Here is a 6,393-nt window from a genome sequence, read left to right on the forward strand (position 1 = left end):
TAATTAAATAAATAATAATTTAAAAATGGAACAATGAAAGTTTTCTGGGAGGGTTGGTTGGAAACTCCTCCGAGGATCAATCCTGCGGCGTGTGAGAAGCTCCAGGAGCAACCTGCCAGCCCGACACATCCCCTGGGAAGGTGGGACTGCGGTGGGAAGGGTGTCACCTCCCCGGGTGTCACCCCTCCTCTCCAGAGAGGGGAGCGGTCACCAAAACCACCTCGGAGCGCTCTGGGGCCGCGCTGGGATAGAGCGGGATATAACGGGAACATGATTCACCGCCCTGGTGTTACAGGGTGGTGTGAGCAACCACTGGAGCTGGAAAAAGCAAGTAAAAAGTGAATTTACTGCCAGCTCCGTGTGTGTGGGACCGGCTGGCGGGGTTGTCTCCTCGAACAGGCGTCGGGGCCGTCCCGATTTCCATCAGTGTTCCCGAGGAAGCCATTCAGCTCCGGGGCCAGTTCCCAAATTTCTAGGGGCACATGGTGCCCCACTGCACCCCTGTGGGTCCAGCACCCCTCCTGGGACACGGGCTGGGTGTTCCTGGAGCAGCACCTCTGGGTTTGGGCCAGCTCCTGGGCTGCCAGCCCCTGCTCCTGGTTCCATAGCTCCGAGCGCAGCCTCCTGCTCCAGATCCCAGGGGCTGTCCTGTTTGGAAGCACCTTGGCAAGGATTTGAACTGGGACTGCTAAAGCTGGGCAGTGCTGCTCCACCTCCCCCAGTGTCCAGCGCTCTGGCACCTGCCCAGGTTGGCAAAACTCAACCATCTCCCCAGTTCTGCTGCCAGAAACCAGGAGGGAATTTTACCGTTGGGTTTAGTGGGAGCTGGGCAGGTTTAATTGTTGGACAGCACAAAAAAGTTGTCTCAGGTGCTTCCAGGCTCCAGCACCTGCCATCGGTGCTACAAAGTGACAACTGGATGCTTTCCCTGCCATTCAAATGGTGACATTTTGGGATGAGAGGACTTGGGATAAGATGACCTGGCACTGCTGGCTGCCAGGTCACGGCCCCTGGACTAGGGAGGTGCAGCAATGTCATGTTGGGGCACTCAGCCTGGCTCAGCAACACAAAGCACATCAACCCTGGTCTTTTTTGTGTCAGATTCAGCTTTGTTTTGCATGGGAAGGGATGGGGGAGATGTTCCCATGATCCATGAATGGGTGATGAAGAGCCAGGGCAGCACCTCTCCTCCCTCCCAGCCCATCCCATGTGCCAGCCCTGCTCAGTGTGGGTGCAACACTGCTCCCAGCACATCTGTCCCAGCTCAGTGGCTTTCCTCAGCTGACAACCATGGTACTGCACAGCCCTGAGCCTGTGTTCCCAGAGCCCTTGGGAAGGACCTTGGGAAGGACCTGGCTCCCTCAAGTCCTTTCCAAGGTGCTAGAGAAGGTCCTTGGGAAGGACTTGGCTCCCTCAGGTCAATCCCAAGCCTCTCCCTCACAGCACTGGGTGTGGCTGGCCTTGGTGATGGGTGAGGAACAGCTGTCACTCCTCATCAGGCCTGCACACCCCTCTGCCACAGGCAGTTCCAACCCATGAACTCCCAAATCCATCGTGGTTTTCCAGTTGCTCCTCATCCCTTGTGCTCCAAGCAAGCAGCTCAGCCCCCCTCCTCGGGTGGTCTCACCCAGAGCCATCAAGTACAAACATCCTCAGGATAATTCTTGGCAATGTCAAAGTTTCTGGCTTCAGATCCATCGCCAGGACTTGTCATTCCATGCTGCTTTCCTCTCCCCTCACTCCTACCAGACCCTGCAGTTCTCTTACACGATTTTAGGGCATCCACACAACAACCAACGTGTTATCCAGGCCTTGCATTTCATTTTTACAAGGTGGGACCACAGTCTGCACACCACAGCCTCACCCAGCTGCCACCCCCACCCATGCCAAGCCCTGCAGCACCTTCATCCTCATCCTCATCCCCCACCAGTACCACAAGCACCACGACCATGTGTGTCTTGTGGTTGCTGCTCACTCAGGTCCCTCTCCAGGGATGTGTGTAACACAGGACTTGGCCTCAGCAGGGCTTGGGGGTTTACATTTTTATTAAAAGCAGCAAGAATTGATTTCCTCTCCCCTGTGACCTGTTGCCATCAGTGCCCACGGATGGCTGTGAACACTGGCACTGATGGAACAGTGTACCCTGCCCTCCTCCCACCACTACAGGGGGAACTCTGAATTCTTGCTCTTCATTCGCAACTTTAAGGTCTCTTTTTTTAGCAGGGAGGAAACTACATCAGATGCCAAGGACTTTTCAAGATTTCCATCCAGTTTATGTCCGTGCCCAGGCAGTTTGTTGCCCATCCCACTGCTCACTGCCCTTGCTGAGCGTTGGGGATTTTGGGTGGCTGCACTGATGTCATGTGGAGGGTCCAGAGCCACCCAGGAGATGTGGGGTGAGCGAGGAAGGAGCTGCCATCTCTAGGCTGGGCCGATGCACTTGCTGGCACAGGTGGAGAGGAGCTTGGGACCTTCTCTGTCCGAAACCTGCCTGTGCTGGGATCCCTGCTGTGGTGTCTTCACCAGCCCTGTGACCACCAGGAGATGACCACCAGGGACTGACCCTAAAATAGAGCTGCTCCAGCTGCTGCAGGCACTGAGGTGGGACCTGCAGAGCAGGCTGAGACCTGGAGCTCAGTGGACACGTCCTGCAGGACCATAGGACAACCCTGGCAGAGGAAAGAAAATCCATTCCCTCCTCAAAGCTGAGGAAGGCTGTCCTGTGCCCAGATTTCCAGTGTAAGCTTTACTGCCAGCCCAGCCCTGTGTGATGCACGTGGGAACCCCCCAGACACTGGAAGCAAAGCAAAGAAGGCTTGTGGCAAGAGCAGAAAGTGAGTCCTGATTGCTTGGGCAGGAAGAAAGAGCCCTGCAAGGATTACATTTCACAGGACTTTCTTTTTGCAATATTGGTTTGCATCACATTAAAGTTCAGACTCTCTTTTCCCCAGGGTTGTTCTACAACTCCCTGACTGGAGGGTAGAGCCAGGTGGGGGTTGGTCTCTTCTACCAAGTGACAGGATGAGAGGAAACAGCCACAAGTTGTGGCAGAGGAGGTTTAGATTGGCTCTTAGGGAAAATATTTTCACTGAAAGCAAAGCAAGGCATTGGAAGGGACTGCCCAGGGAAGTGGTGGAATCACCATCCCTGTAAGTGTACAAAACAAGTGGATGTGGCACCTGGGGATGTGTTTAGTGGTGACATGGTGGTGCTGGGGGGAAAGTTGGACTTTGTGACCTCAGAGGGCTTTTCCAACCTTAACAATTCTATGATTCTCCCTGGAATTAGGTGATTTCATGGCCTGACAAAGATCAGGGTGGCTTTTTCTCCACAAGCAACTAGAGAGCTCAGGGGTATCCCACCTGCACCCCTGTCCCCAAACACCAGAAGCAGCAGGTATTCCCTGCTCACAGCCTGACTCCCTGGGCAGGGAATAGCACAATGGCCTGTTATCCTGCTTTTCACCCTCCTACTGAGTGAGATCCTTTCACAGAGGAAAATCAGAGCCCCACACCTGAGCCAAACACACCATGTCATTGAGCCCTTGAAATTAAAAGTGGCTCAAGCATAAAACTCACCAAGCTGGACTACAAATCAAGCCTCTGCTTTCAGGCAAGCCCAGCTGGCTTATAAATCACTCCCTCCTCGCTTAATAATTTGTATTAAGAACATCTTCAAATTCATGTCCTCAGGTCGAAAAGTCCATTAAAACGAGAGTCCAGATGACTAAGGGAGGATTTTACATCTGTATCCAAGTTTGCAAGCAAATATAGGCATTTGTAGGAAGAGCTGTCATCCTCAAAGTATTTCTGCAAAAAAAGAATAAAGCCCAGGCAGGGAATGACTAATGGGAAAGGGCAGGAAAGGGCTGATCCATGGGCTGATCCATGGGCTGATCCACGCTCGAGCTGCAAGGAGTTTGGCTGTGGCTGCCTGGCTCCACCTTGACCTATGCAAATCTGGTTGAGTGAAGGCAGATTTCTTAGGAATATACAACTTTTCCCTGTTTTCTGCTGGCTCTCTGCCAGGCTAGGAGGGGAGGGTGTGCAGCAGTGAGGGGGCTCACGGGGTCTGTGCCGTGCTGGGGACCACGAAAGGCAGTGGAATTGCCTTTGGTGTCCTTTGCTTCTGAAACACCACAAAGTCTGCCTGGGTTTTTTTTTTCCATGTTGAAAAATCCCTTATAAAATAAATTCCTGAGGCTGCTGAGAGCAGGAGAAATTCGACTTTCTGCACATTTTCTGCAGGAGGGTATGGAGGGTCTGGGATCCCTTCACTCTCCTCCCTGTGCATGCACTCAGGATTTCTCCCAGGAAAAGGGGGTTTGGGAATAGGTCCATGTCTCTGTGAAGTTTAAAAGGTGGGAACACATCATCCATGGGATTATGTGTCCATCTGCAGCTGGGAGAGCCAGGCAGAGGAGCCCCCCAAAACAGGGCTCTGGGGTACTTCCCCTCACAGCAGGAGCTGTTCACCTTCCCCCTGTTCCTCACCTGCTCAGCCCCTGGGCAGAGGGGTTTCATGGCCCTGTGCAGCTTGCATGGATTTGGTATGGATTTCATCCATTTTTTGAATGTCAGCAACTGCTTCAACTGAGGCTCAACAACACCCAAAGGTGTGGAAGCACCAGGAGCTTTGCAATTCCCTGGGTGGATAACTACAGACACAACCCTCCTCTGCCTCCTGAGCATCCTCTCCTGGCTGGGAGCAGCCCCAGATGTGAACTCCACAGGAACTCAGGTCTCTCCTAGTCTAAATATGCTTTGGAAGGAAATTCCAGCTCAGGCCCCTCCTGGCAAAGCTCTCGGCTCTGCTCTTGTGGTTTGAGCACGCAGGACCTCTGACTTGCAGCTGCAAATATCTTGTAGTTACACAAGAGGAAGCAGCACAGCTCATGTGCCTGGGAATTATCCCATGTCCTGAAGCTTTGCCGGGCCTGGAAGCCATCTGTGTGACCCTTCCCGGGGTCAGAGGGGAGACATTCCGTTTTTCCCGTGTCATTTGGAATAAAAAGCCAAATATTGGTGCTCACAGCCCTGTGTGGGGACACTGTGAGCTATTTTTTTAAGACATGAATTAGCAACGCCCGAGTGAGCGCAGCCAGCAGCCTCGGGGTCCTGCAGGCACACGGCTGGGGATGTGTGGGATGTGTGGGATGTGTCACAGTCCTTCAAGGAAAGGGCAAAAAAAAAATAAATGAGCACAAGTGAAAGGCTGAAACCTTGCAAGTCTGCAGGACTCAGCAGCTGCAAGGGGAAATGGGAAGGATTTCAGTGTCTGGAGAGATTAAAGCATGGACATGGATCCATGTGGAAGTGCTGGCTGGACACTCTAAGATGGGCAATTTATGGCAGTTCATGACATACATTGGCTGGTAGTGGAACAGTATCAGCCATCAGCAACCACAGCAGAAGGTTAAAATTCACTGATTTACGTTTTAGTCACTTGGTTTAAACCAATCCCATACAGGTGAAGTCAAATTCACCGAATTTTGACCCCATGGACCACCCATGAACACCCACCCACGAGCACCCACCCACACCCAGGGAGTTGTGGTGCCCCAGATGGGTTTGAGGTGCCCTGCTCCAGACGTGTCAACCCACTCCCCAAAGAGCCTGTTTCTCCCCAGTTACAACAGAATAGAATATTACTCTCAATATTTAATTACTCAGGACAGAGCTGTGCATCTCCTGGCTGCACCTCTTCTTCCCACCGACACAAACACAAGCTGAGGATGTGCCAATAAACCAGGGTATATCCCAGCTTTCCAGAAAAGGTTCTGCCTCTGCTCCCTGGGATGGGATCTTGGGGGGAAGACCTGGCTGTAGTTCCTGTAGTTCCATGATGAGGAAAGGTCGTGATGGGCTCGTTGTGTTGGACCAATCCAAAGCCACGGAGCTGAGGGCTTTTATCCTGGGTTTTTATTTGGGAACTGCCCAAATGTGGGTGAAGGGACAGACTTTGTTTGGGTGCACAAGGTGAAAGACAAGAGGTCAATGTGGCCATGGGTGGACAGAGCAAGGCCATGACAGCCATCCTGGGTGACAAAGCTCCCCACCTGTGCCAGCGGGGGCCAGGGCCCTCGTTTAAGCCTCCCAAACCTTCTCCTGAATCTCCATCCTCTGGAGATGCCACTGCCAAGATGAGGTCTTGAGTCTCAAATTGGCACTTTGCTTCTCCAAGAAAAAGCCCAAGCCATGAATGAGGAGAGGGGGAGTGGGGCTGATTTGCATTGGAACGTTTCCTACAGGGAATAAATGAGGCAGCGTGAGGAGGGGAGGAAATCACCCTGGAGAGGCTGCTTGTTTATCACTACTCACGCTGCTCACAGACAGGAAAAGTGGTCCTTGACTTCCCCCATCCCCTGGCAATCCGAGAAGTTGTTTTGATGTG

The sequence above is a fragment of the Manacus vitellinus genome, unplaced genomic scaffold (genome assembly GCF_001715985.3).
Source record: "Manacus vitellinus isolate BGI_N305 unplaced genomic scaffold, ASM171598v3 scaffold_24_pilon, whole genome shotgun sequence".
Lineage (NCBI taxonomy): Eukaryota > Metazoa > Chordata > Aves > Passeriformes > Pipridae > Manacus > Manacus vitellinus.